We start from the raw sequence: 13,152 nt of genomic DNA, 5'->3' as shown, positions 1-13,152 counted from the left end.
TAGAAATAGCCTTGAATGATATACAGAAGAGGAACTAATGTAAGTGTGGCACTTTGAACTTCTCAAAGGAAAGAAAATGTTATAGGAACTTAAGTCTGACATTATATCATAGGATTAAAACGTTTCTAAGATGAAGGCATTTATGAGGAAGACCCTATTTCTCAATACTGCTAGAAGCAATTGATCAGGACTATAGTGATGGTAAAATTGCTTTTCTCCTTTGCTATGGACAAATATGAGAACTCAATACAAATGGTCTCATAAGTAGTAAGATGGCAGCTGAAATTGCAATTATGCAGAAATAGACATTACATCGATCCCAAAAGCTAATTTTCATAGGTAATATTTATTTGGGCATGCTCAAATTGCATTTTCATAATTGACTGAGAGACATGCCAGCTAAGAAGTTAACACTTTCTATTTCTGATTTCTTTACAATGTATTACTCTGTTCCCTTTGTGTATTGGGAGGTTGATTTGATATTCCTGTCATCACCATCTCAGTTTTCAGCCAAGGAAAACAGAAAGGTTAAGTGACTGTTCAAAGGCAAGAGAAGAAGTCTCACTGATTTCCATTCCTTCTTAAATGTGGTTCATTTGCCTATGGCAGAAAATTTCTTTTCTCAATCAGCAACACCTGTGAACTGGTCTCAGGATATTTTGAAGGGCTTCATGCTTTGATAGACTGGATCATGCTATGATTTCAAATAGTCCAATTATCATCATCTACTAGAGAAATCTATTTATTCAGTGGCTGACACTATCTATTTAAGAATCACACACAATTTACCTTTGGTCATTCTTCATATTGGGTTGGAAATTTACATAAATACTTGGAGATTGATAGACTGAAGAGGAATATGAAAAAGAATATTTTTCAGATATCGTCACAATTCAACAAGCAACCATAAACTACTAAGTATATTCTGAGTGAAATTCTAGGCCAAGAGGGAAAGGTAATATAGGATTATAGATTTTTTTAATGTATGCACCTTAGAGATCAACTTTATTTTAAAGATCAGGAAACTAAAGCCATGAGAAGTTAAATGATAATAAGCAGTAAAAATGGTATTTGTACCCAAGTGCTCTGACATCAAATTCAGTGTTCTTTCCACAATACTAACTTCAGTCTTACTTTTTTTAGGAAAGCTGTTGCCTAAAAACAAAGACATAGTTTTGATACCAGTGTTGCTAGGGAATAGAGCAATAGATGTCAATGAATCTCATTTTATTGGAACTTGAAGTAGGAATGAATAAGTGGTACATACTTCTCTTAAGGAGAAAGTGAAAAGACAGTTGGATGGGAAATTGATCACCTGTGATATTATGAAACTAATCAAAGCTAGATATCCATAACAAAAGCATTTTTAATTGCTTCATTGTAATGTTTTCTTGGATCTCCCTTTCATCATGACCAATAGAAGAAAAATTTATTCAGATAGTCTTATCTGTAGAAAACATCATGCTTCTTCAAAAGCAAGCTCATCCAGTGGTCTCACCCCAAGCTTCCATGTTATTGACAGGAGTACCAACTGAAGAAATTCTAAGGGGAGGGTACAGCAGTGTGCCATCTTCTTCATCCCTTAATCTTATCTCTTTGAAATTTGCTTAGTCAGAATTTCCTGGAAACTCTGTCTGACTTGGTTTATATACATTCTTAATAGAAGGGTAGGTGGCAGAGCCCACTATATTATGTTGTTGGTTTCAAGGCAATCTTATGGTGTTCATCCTTGTTTGGATAGTAGGACAAGGCAGAACATTAAATGCTTGAAACTTATTACCAATCAATGAGGGGATATTTTTAAAAAATGATTATAATTAATTTTCATTGGGAAATGGAAAAATAATTTTTGAAGTGCTCCATCATTCATAAATGTGAAAAATATAGTCAATTCTAGAGTTTAGGTATAAAGCTTTTATAAAATTGTTAGTGTTAAACCACTAGCTTAGTATTCATCAGAATAGCTGACATTTATATAGTGCTTTATGTTGTATGGGATGTGGGTGGGAGTGTTGAAAGTTTCTCATTTTCTTATTAAAACTTGCTTTATGTTCTTTTGTAAATCAAAACATTGATATTAGTTTTATGTATATATATTGCTAGATTTTTAGACAGGGAACCAAATATTGTATTTCCTTTCATCTTCCAGGAGACTTTTATGATTTTGAACATTTGTCTGTTCACACTTTAATATACAATTGGATTGGTGTTTTCTTGGTGGTAAAGTGGACAAAGCACTTTCAGGAGGATAAGAGTTTGAAGCTGGTCAAAGTCATTCGACATTTACTAGCTGTGTGACCTTGGACAAGTCACTTAACTCTTATTGTCTTGCAGGGTCATCTCCCATCATCCAGATTCATATCTGGTCGCTTATTACAGCATCCCCTCATTCAAATTCAATTCATGTGCTTGTCATGGCATCACCTCCATGTTGTCATGATCTTCTTCAAGAACAAATGTCAAGAGAAATACAATTGATTGGCACTCCGTGGGAGTCCACAAATACAAATAAGTTGAAGACACTTCAAATGAAATCACCCAGAATTGAATTGATGAAAGGAATATCCTGTATTACCTTTGGGAAATTGTGCATTTAATGATTTGGAGTTTCTCCATGAAACAAGGACCCATACTTTTAAAACAATTATTTTTCTAATGATGCTCTAATCCTAAAAATCATAGACTATCACAGTTTCTCATTGTTATCTCAGGATCAATGGCAAGGTTCATGGTGGATATTAGTAGATTGTAATATATAACCCATAAAGAGACAGCTGGTGTTATAGTGATTAAGAGTACTGAATGTGGAGTTAGAAAGCCTTGAATTCAAATCCTATCTCAGACATTTACTAGCTATGTTGCTCTGAGCATGCTACTTAACTTCTCTCAGACTCATTCTTCCCATCTCTAAAATGGAGATAATAAAATTATCTACCTCATGGGATTATGAGGATCAAATGAGATAAGATGAACCATGAAATTTCAAACCTTAAAGTGTTATATATATAAATATTATTAATTTATCAGAGGAATTGGTTTTATGGGTTCTACTGTTATCCATGCAATGTCAAGAGATTTAAAGAAAAGTTCCTAATACTTTGGGTGAATACCTCAGGGAGGATTTCAGAGAACTAGGGTAGAGTTTCTTAGAATGAAAAGGCATGGATGGGTTATATTCTGTATCATAGAAATACATACACTGATGAAATCTGAGATTCACCCATGTATAGAACATTTTTTAAATTTCTTTGCTCAAATGATTATTTAATTCATCATTTATTGGCCAAATATTTGGGATACATCTCTTTACTTATTATAGTTGACATTCATATAGACACTTTAAGGTTTTCAAACTTTCTTGGAAAAAATTTAAAATGTATTTTTGGAAATTATTCTCATTTGATTGTTAAAATCCCAAATTAAGCACTATAGGGATTATTATCCCTGTTTTTTCATGTTAACATCCACAATCTTTATTTCTTTCTTTGAGCATTTTTAATTATTTTTTCACATTACTACAATAGTCATGTTGTAAAAATAAGCACACTCCCCACCAAAGAAAGAGAAACCCCAAGAAAAATAAAGTGAGAGACAGTTGCTATTTCTAGCTGTATTTCCCTTTGTCCTATTCCTCTCCACCTCCATTTATTCTATTCTTTCTCCCCTTTTTCCCATGTTCCTTCTCAAAAGTGTGTTATTTCTGACTACCCTGTTCCACAATCTTCCCTCTCTTCTATCATGTACACATTGCCCGCCTTCTCCCTCACCCCATTTCTCCCATCCCTTTCCTCTCCTATTTTCCTCTAGGGTAAGATACTTTTCCATATCCATTTGAGTATGTATGTTATTTGCTCTCTGAGCTACTTCTGATAAGAGTGAAGGCTCACTCATTCCCCATCATATTCCCTTCTTTCCACTCCATTGCAAAATCTTTTTATTGCCTCTTTTAAGTAAAAAAAAAACTTACCCCATTCTACCTCTCCTTTCCCTTCTCACAATAGATTCTTTTCTTGCCCATTATACTTTCATATACAGCTCCCTCCCATACTTTCTTTATATATGCTCCTTCTAAGTGACCTAATTAATGAGAAAGTTCATAACAGTTATCAGTATAATCTTCCCATGCAGAAATATAAGCAGTTCAATATCATTAAATCCCTTATAATTTGCCCTTCCTATCCAAACTCTACTGTTTCCCCTGAGTCTTGTACTTTAAATTCAAATGTTCTATTCAGCTCTGGTTGTTTCAATAGGAAAGTTTGAAAGCCCCCTATTTCATTGAAAGTCGATTTTTCCCACTTGAAAGGGGATGTTCAATTTTGCTGGGTAATTGATTCTTAGTTATAATCCAAGCTCTTCTGCCTTCCAGAATATCATAGTCCAAGCCCTATGAGTCCTTAATGTAGAAGCTGCTAAATTTTGCGTTAAATTTTTTGTTAACCTGATTGTAGCTCCATGATATTTGAAGTATTTCTTTCAGGTTGTTTATAATATTTTCTCCTTGACTTGGGAGTTCTGTAATTTGGCTAAAACATTCCTGGAAGTTTCTTTAGGGGTCTCTTTTAGGAAGTGACCAGTGGATTTTCTTCAATTTCTATTTTAATCCTTGTTTCTAGGATATCAAGGCAATTCTCCTGAAGAATTTCTAGACAAATGAAGCTTAGGCTGTTTTCATGGAAAGGACTTTCAGGTAGCCTATGATTTTTAAATTATCACTCCTGGATTTGTTTTCCAGGTCAGTTCTTTTTCCAATGAAATATTTCACATTTTCTTCTAACTTTTCATTCTTTGGTTTTGTTTTATTGATTTCTTGAATTTTCACAAAGTCATCATCTTCCTTTAGTTCCATTCTACATTTGAAGGAATTATTTTGTCTAAAGAGCTTCTGTATTGTTATCTGGGCAATTCTTCTCCTTGTTGGCTTTTTGGACTGTTCTTTCCATTTACCTAAACTGTATTTTTTTCATTTGATAAAGCTAATAATTTATTAATCATCATTTATAATATACTGATTCAGGTTAAGAAGCTATATGAAAAGCATCACAATGCAAGAAAAGCATCACAATGCAAGATAATACTATTTCTACTTCCTCAAATAAGTCCAACTGAATATTTTTCATTCCATGCTTTTAATTTTACAAAGAAAAACCAACAAAATATTTATCTTATGTAGTACTTCCCACCAACAAATCCACTCCTTTCTCCATTTTGAAATAACTTCTAGAATAGTTTGAAGTTTCTTTCAGAGCTTTGGAAACATCATTGGGTTATTCCCCTGAGGATTCAGTTTCAAAAAGTTCAGTAAGCCCCAGTCAGGGTGAAATTAAAGAAGAAGTTATCAGTACCCTTGTGAATGCCAATGTCTTAGTGAGGGAAATAGAAGAAAACAGCATTTAGTGCCAGCTGCCTCTTTCCTAGCTTCCTTTTCTTTTTCATGGATGTAATGGATTTTTAAAAATTTCTTAATTTATTTAAATATTACTAAATTATTCTTGTAGTAAGAGTAAACATAATATCCCCTCCCCCACAACAATATAAAACTTCATGAGAAATAAAGTGAAAGAAAGAGAGAAAAATGTGTTTTAGTTTGTGTTCTGATAACATCAGCTCTGTCTTGGGTGGATCACATTCTTTATCATAAATCCATCATAGAAGTTAGTTCCATATTTTTTCCACAGTTGCTGTTGCTATAATTGTAATTCCCTCCATCCATTCCTCCCCACTACCATCTATTATATTTTCTCTCTCCTTTCACTCTGTCCCTCTTCAAAAATGTGCTGTGGGGCAGCCAAGTGGTGCAGTGAACAGAGCGCCAGCCCTGGAGCCAAGAGGCCCCAAACCCACATCCCACCCCAGAGACCCAGCAACCACTTGACCCCGTAGTCCCAGACAGGCTGTCCAATCCTACCACCCTGCAAAAAAGTAAAAAAAGAAAATGTGTTATATATGACTATCCTCACCTATGATCTACCCTCTTCTCTATAATGCCCATCACCCTCCCCATCCCCATTCTCTCCATTATCTTCTAGATGTCTATAAACTATTGAGTTTGTATGCCATTTCTTCTCTGAACCATTTTCAATGAGAATGAAGGCTCTCTCATTCTCTCTCACCTTCCCTCCTGTCCAAACCATTGCAAAAACTACATGAAATATATTTTACAATGGATAACTTAGCCTTACTCCCAGCACATTTCCCTTTTACCCATTGACTCCATTTTTACCATATATTATATCTAGCTTAGTATTCATCAGAATAGCTGACATTTATATAGTGCTTTATGTTGTATGGGATGTGGGTGGGAGTGTTGAAAGTTTCTCATTTTCTTATTAAAACTTGCTGTATGTGTTCTCTTGTAAATCAAAACATTGATATTAGTTTTATGTATATATATTGCTAGATTTTTAGACAGGGAACCAAATATTGTCTTTCCTTTCATCTTCCAGGAGACTTTTATAATTTTGAACATTTGTCTGTTCACACTTTAATATACAATTGGATTGGTGTTTTCTTGGTGGTACAGTGGACAAAGACAGTTGGATGGGAAATTGATTACCTGTGATATTATGAAACTAATCAAAGCTAGATATCCATAATAAAAGCATTTTTAATTGCTTCATTGTAATGTTTTCTTGAACCTCCCTTTCATCATGACCAATAGAAGAAAAATTTATTCAGATAGTCTTATCTGTAGAAAACATCATGCTTCTTCAAAAGCAAGCTCATCCAGTGGTCTCACCCCAAGCTTCCATGTTATTGACAGGAGTACCAACTGAAGAAATTCTAAGGGGAGGGTACAGCAGTGTGCCATCTTCTTCATCCCCTAATCTTATCTCTTTGAAATTTGCTTAGTCAGAATTTCCTGGAAACTCTGTCTGACTTGGTTTATATACATTCTTAATAGAAGGGTAGGTGGCAGAACCCACTATATTATGTTGTTGGTTTCAAGGCAATCTTATGGTGTTCATCCTTGTTTGGATAGTAGGACAAGGCAGAACATTAAATGCTTGAAACTTATTACCAATCAATGAGGGGATATTTTTAAAAAATGATTATAATTAATTTTCATTGGGAAATGGAAAAATAATTCTTGAAGTACTCCATCATTCATAAATGTGAAAAATATAGTCAATTCTAGAGTTTAGGTATAAAGCTCTCCTGTGCCTCATCTATAAAAGCTGCCTCTATCTTCTCTATTAAATGAGAAGGTTCATATGCATTTTATTAGTATCATCTTCCCATGCAGGAATACATGCAGTTCATTATCATTAAGTCCCTCATAATTTACCCTTCTCGTCCACTCTCTATGCTTCATGTGGGTCCTGTACTTGAAGATCAAACTTTCTGTTCGGCTCTGGTCATTTCAACAGGAACATTTGAAACTCCCTTATTTCATTGAAAATGCATGTTTTCCCATGGAAGGGGATATTCAGTTTTTCTGGGTAGTAGATTGTTGGTTTCATTCCAAGCTCCTTTGCTGTCCAGAATATTATATTCCAAACCATATGAGCCCTTAATGTAGATGTTGCTAAATCCTGGGTATTCCTGACTGTAGCTTCACGATATTTGAATTGTTTCTTTCTGGCTGCTTGTAATATTTTCTCTTTGAATCAGAAGTTCTGGAATTTGGCTATAATATTCCTGGAGGTTGTTGTATTTTTTTTTTGGATCTCTTTTCTGGGGAGATTGGTGGATTCTCTCAATTTCTATTTTATCCTCTACTTCTAGGATATCAGGTTAATTTTACTGTAGAAATTCTTTACAAATGAATTCAAGGCTCGTTTCCTGATCAGGACTTTCAGGTAACCCAATAATTTTTAAATTATCCTTCTTGGATCTGTTTTCCAGATCAGTTGTTTCAATGAGATATTTCACATTTTTCTTCTAGTTTTTCTTTCTTTTGGTGTTTATTGTGTCTTGATTTCTTGCAAAGTCATCAGCTTCCTTTAGCTCTAGTCCACATCTGAAAAATTTGTCTTCCTCAGACAGCTTTCTTAACTCCTTTTCCATCTGACCAATTCTGCTTTTTAAAATATTCTTCTCCTCAATAACTTTTTTAACTGTTTTATTTATTTGACCAAAACTGGTTTATAATGTTATTTTCTTCAGCATTTTTTTTGATCTCCTTGACTAAGCTGCTGACTTGTTTTTCATGTTCTTCCTGCATCTCTCTCATTTCTTTCCCCATTTTTTCTTCTACCTATCTTACTTGATTTTCAAAATCTTTTTTGAGCTCTATCATAGTCTGAGCCCAACCTCTATATTTCTTGGAATCTTTAGATGCATAAGCCTGAACTTTCTTATCTTCAGATTATGCATTTTGGTCTTCCATGGGACCAAAGTAATTGTCTACAGTCAGGCTGCTTTTTTTCTGTTTTCTCATTTCCCCAGCCTGTGCCTGGTTTGGGGGTGCTTCCTGAGCTTTTGATAATTATTGGGACACCCCCACAAGAACCTCAGTATGTGAGGCTCTGACTGCTCTCCTGGTCTGTTGAATGGTCACAAGCTTACCTCTCTATGACCCCCAGCCTCTAATCAGAGTCTGAATGTGGTCAAAGCCCCAGAGTCCTGCCCAGGGACAGAGGACAGACCTTGACAGTCTCCCTCCACTCCCTTACCTTCCATGGTTTAAGTAATCAGGAATCAGCTTCTGAGTGACCCCTGCTGGGTGGCTCGAGAGGCCTGCTTCTACTACCTGGTATCTAGGTAGTACTGAGGGCTGTGGCTATGCTGAGTAAGGCCATGCTAGCCTGGCCTTCATACTCACTCTGGCAGAGGTCACACTGCTGATCTTCCAAATTGTGCTTGGTGCTCTCTGGGTTGGAAGGTGAGGAACCTACTTCTGCTGCCAGGAGCTGGGGCTGTTTCTAGAGGAATAGAGCTCCTACACTCTGTGTACTGCCACCCCGCCAACCGCATAGAACAGAGCCTTCCCATTATTTTCCAAGTTATCTTGGACTGGAGAATTGCTTCACTGGATCTTTCTGCGGGTTCTGTCTCTTGAAAATTTAGAGTCATAATTTTAAGGTTTTTGAAATATTTTGAAGAGAACACCTAAGAGAGTCTGTCCTCCTGCCACCTCTTGTCTCTTTCCCCACCTCAAACTGTTTTTTTAAGATGTTACTTTCGTCACTATTTTTTTTAATTCCCTCACTAAGCTGCTGACTTGGTTTTCATGATTTTCCCACATCTCTCTTCCCAAATTTTCCTCTGCCTCCATTACTTGCTTTTCAAAATCTTTTTGTGAGCTCTTCCATAGCCTGAGCTCCATTCATATTTTTGAGGCTTTGGATAAGAAGCTTGGATTTTTGTCATCTTCAAATTTTGACACGCCATGGGACCAAAGTAATTGTCTATGATCTAGTTTTTTTCTTCTGTTATTTGCTCATTTCCCCAGCCCATGACTTGATTTTTGCTTTTTATTAAAGTGGAGTTCTGCTTTCAGGGCAGAGGATGTACTTCCCCAAATTTGAGGGTTTTTGCAGTTGTTTTCAGGGACACTCCCCACCCAGAGACATTCATTCCTCCAGGTCTTATGAGAGGCTCTGACTCTGTGGAGGATCACAAGCCTTCCCCTCTGCCCTGGAGCTATGAGGAGGTACCTTACTCAGCTCTGACAATATGGAGTCACAGACTGCAACCTGGTTCTGAGTAAGAGCAAAGCATCAGAGACCTGCCTCAGGTATAGAGAGCAAAGAGATCTCTGCAATGTCCCCTGACCCATATATGGTCTATGGGCTGAGTACTCTGGAAGCAATTGCTGGGTGGTTCCTTGACTGGTGGTTCTCCAGCTCTGATTCTCAGGGCTGGGTCTGTGCTTGAGACCTGAAGTGGACTGGGCTCCATGCTCACTCTGGTGTAGTTGACTATTTCCTCTAATCTTCCAAGTTTTCCTTGGCAATTCCTGGGCAGAGAGGCCTGGAAACCCCGCCCCCCCATTGCCATGGAAACAGGTACCATCAGGAATCCAATGCTCTATGGGCAGTTCCTGGATGGCTGAAGCCAGTTCACTCTGAAGTGGCCAGCAGAGCCCAGGTTGCACTACAGCCCTTTCTAATTCCAGTATAACAGATCTTTCCCATGGATCTTCCAAGTTGTTTTGGGCTGGACAGACTTCCTGTGGGTTCTGCCACTCTAGAATTTGCTTAGAATCATTAATTAAAGGTATTTGGAGTGGTCTGGGAGAGAGCTGCCCAGATTTACTGCCTTCACTGTGCCAACTTGGCTTTGTCCTCTTAAGATAATTTTAAATAATTTAAAAAAAATTAACTGACTGATATTCCTTTATGAGCCCAAAATCTTATTCCTGATTTCAGTTCACTTCTATCTTACTGGTTCCTTCAACCTAAGCAAGGGCCTCTTCTTTGTATGATGTCATGATGTAAGAATAACAACGTTTACACAGTAATGCCTAATAAAGGGGTTGGATAAACTGTACTAAATTCAGGGTCTAATTTTTACAGTGACAATAAAGAAAATGTTAATGAAGCATTAAGTATATTATTCTTAGCTATTAAATTCTAAGTACCTTGAAGGTCATAAATTGTCCTTTTATTCATCAAACAATGTGAGCTTATATTTTAATTGTGTCAAAAGTACTCTTGAGTGCCTCTTGAGCTTTTCCTTTCCCCATGCCTTTAGAGTACCTTCATCTGAACTGGATTATCAGCACTTACTAGTTATTCAGATGGTAGTCAGGACTTTCTAAGGTTTAGATTTTAATTGTTTTAAATTGAAACAGTATTTAGAGGTAAATAAACTTGTTAAATTATCCTGCAATCACTCAAGAGTTCTTAATGTGTGTGATTGTGTGATTGTGTGTGTGTGTGTGTGTGTGTGTGTGTGTATGAGAGAGAGAGAGAGAGAGAGAGAGAGAGAGAGAGAGAGAGAGAGTATGCTTTTGGCAATCCAGTGAAGTCTATGCGTCTCTTCTAAGAATAATATTTTTAAATACATAAAACAAGATAAATAGAATTATAAAGAAAATCAATTGTATTGAAATATATTTATTAAGATATTTTAAAAAAATCACAGAATTGGACGAGGGGGAGGAGCAGCGGCGGCGGCGGCAGCGGCAGTGTTGATCCAGCTCCCGGGCCAGTCCAAGGGCTGCCCTGCTCCGGCCCCCCATCATGAGCCGGGGGGCCGCCGCCCTGCCCTCCCCAGCCCCTGTGCCGGCGTCTATGGAAGTGATGGACGGGCCCCTCAACCTGGCTCATCAGCAGAGCAGGAAAGCAGACCGGTCATTAGCTGCAGGGAAATACAAAGAGGCCATTTTGTGTCACCAAAAGGCAGTCGCCTATCTTTCTGAAGCCGTGAAGCTGACACAGTCCGAGCAGGCTCAGCTACCACAGGAATCACAAAGGGACAGCCACACGAAACAGCTCCGGCTTACTCAGGAGAGGAGGAGGAGGGAAGCGGGAGGAAGAGTGCAAAGCCCAGCAGACCCCGCACGGAGCCCCCTGCAACCGCTGATGGAGGCCGGGTCTGAGGGCCAGGGTGCGCCCAGGGCCCAGCAGGCTCATCCCGCCCCGGTGCCAGCCGTCCTGCACAGGGACCCAGACACTCTCCTTTTTCTCCTTCAGAAGAGGAGAGACCCCACAGAACCGTGTCCTGGCAGCAAAGTCCCGAAAGATGACAAAACTACCATAGAAGAGCAGGCAACCAAGATCGCCGGCCTGAAGCGCCACGTGGAGTTTCTTGCGGCCGACGAGGAAAGGTTGAGGAGGGAGAACAAGCAGCTCCGTGCAGGGAAGGCCGGACTCCAGAAGACCCCCCTCGAGAAGGGGCTGGAGGCTGACGCCAACGTTGTGCAGAAATCTGAGCTGTGGAGCCCCTCGGAGGCTGCCTCCGGCCCCTCCACCTGGCTCCCGAACCCGGGAAAAGCCCAGGACGTTCCCATCCCCAACCTTCCTCCCTTGCACTTTCCGTCCCCCCCCCCATTTCCCGCTTCTGGGACTCCCCGAAGATATAATGAAAGGACTCAAGAATAGTTAAGTGGATGGGCACAAGGGGCTCAAGGTGGTGGGGAGGGAGGGGCAATCAGACAACCAGAGGGACACCACGAGGCTCGAGGTGGTCCGTGGAGGGTCACCGGACGGACCACCGGGGGAGAAGAGGCTTGGCCACGGGGTGGAGAAGGGCCACAGGGTGGAGAAGGGCCACGGGGTGGAGAAGGGTCACGGGGAGGCCCACGCCAGCTGGGGTGTGGCCGGAGCTTTGGGAGCTGGGGCGACAGCATGGACCCCTCCGGTTTTTCCCATTCCAATCAGACTGCCCCCCAGAAGAACTTTGCAAGCAGCAGTTGATTTTCCTTCTCTTCACTTCAGGGCTATGCTCTACGTAATAATTGATCCACAATGCCATAAAGGATAATGTGGCCCCGTCTGGGAGGAGGCTCCTCTCCTGCCCGGAGGCATGCCCAGCCTTCAGGGGTGAGTCCTCCACGTGCCACGCTGTGCACTCCTCCTAGCATGGAGTCAACCTCCGGACTATCTGGAGAAACGTTTCAACTTCCACTTCATGAAGAAAGGAACCAAATTATTAGTTCTGATTTTTTTAATTATCAGTTTACATAATTAATCAGGGTACATCTCAAGTTTTAACTTTGAGTTGGCTGTATTAAAATGTTATGCATCATTTACAAAACACCCAAGGAATCCTCCCTTTGTTCTGAATGCTGCATGAATGGAAGCAATGCTAGTTGGCAGTATTTGATTGCAAGAAATATATAAAATAATTGTGTTTTATTTTAAAAAATCACAAAATTCAGGTTAAGAACTCCTGTAGACTCACTTAAGTAACTTGGACATGCTTCATTTCATGGACATTTATCATATATATTTCACATGTTTGCCTATTCATTTGCATGTATACCTTTTAAAATGGAGAAAATAATTTTCATTTGCCACAACTTATCTTGGCTAGAAGTAAAAGAATGAAATCGGAATACTGTGTTGGGTATACAAACTGTGTTATGCAGGGGAAAAGATCTATGGTTTGAAATGATATTTTTGACATTACTACTAAATTGGAACTAGAAATTTGACCATAGTAGCCCCAAAAGCCTGGAGAGAGGGTCAGGAGGAAGAAATTTCCTGGTACAGGTGCTTTCTTTTTATTTTTAGGGGTTTTTTTTAAGGTTTTTTTGCC

At 38.9% G+C, this 13,152-nt stretch overlaps 1 pseudogene; it reads left to right on the top strand.

Moving 5' to 3' along the window:
* Nucleotides 1-11,171: 11,171 nt before the first annotated feature.
* LOC141522190 (nuclear receptor-binding factor 2 pseudogene) lies at nucleotides 11,172-11,993 on the top strand (annotated as a pseudogene).
* The last annotated feature ends 1,159 nt before the right edge of the window (nucleotides 11,994-13,152 follow it).

The sequence above is a fragment of the Macrotis lagotis genome, chromosome 1 (genome assembly GCF_037893015.1).
Source record: "Macrotis lagotis isolate mMagLag1 chromosome 1, bilby.v1.9.chrom.fasta, whole genome shotgun sequence".
Lineage (NCBI taxonomy): Eukaryota > Metazoa > Chordata > Mammalia > Peramelemorphia > Peramelidae > Macrotis > Macrotis lagotis.
Note: the sequence above shows the minus strand (reverse complement) of the source record. Positions and strands in the feature narration are given on the sequence as shown.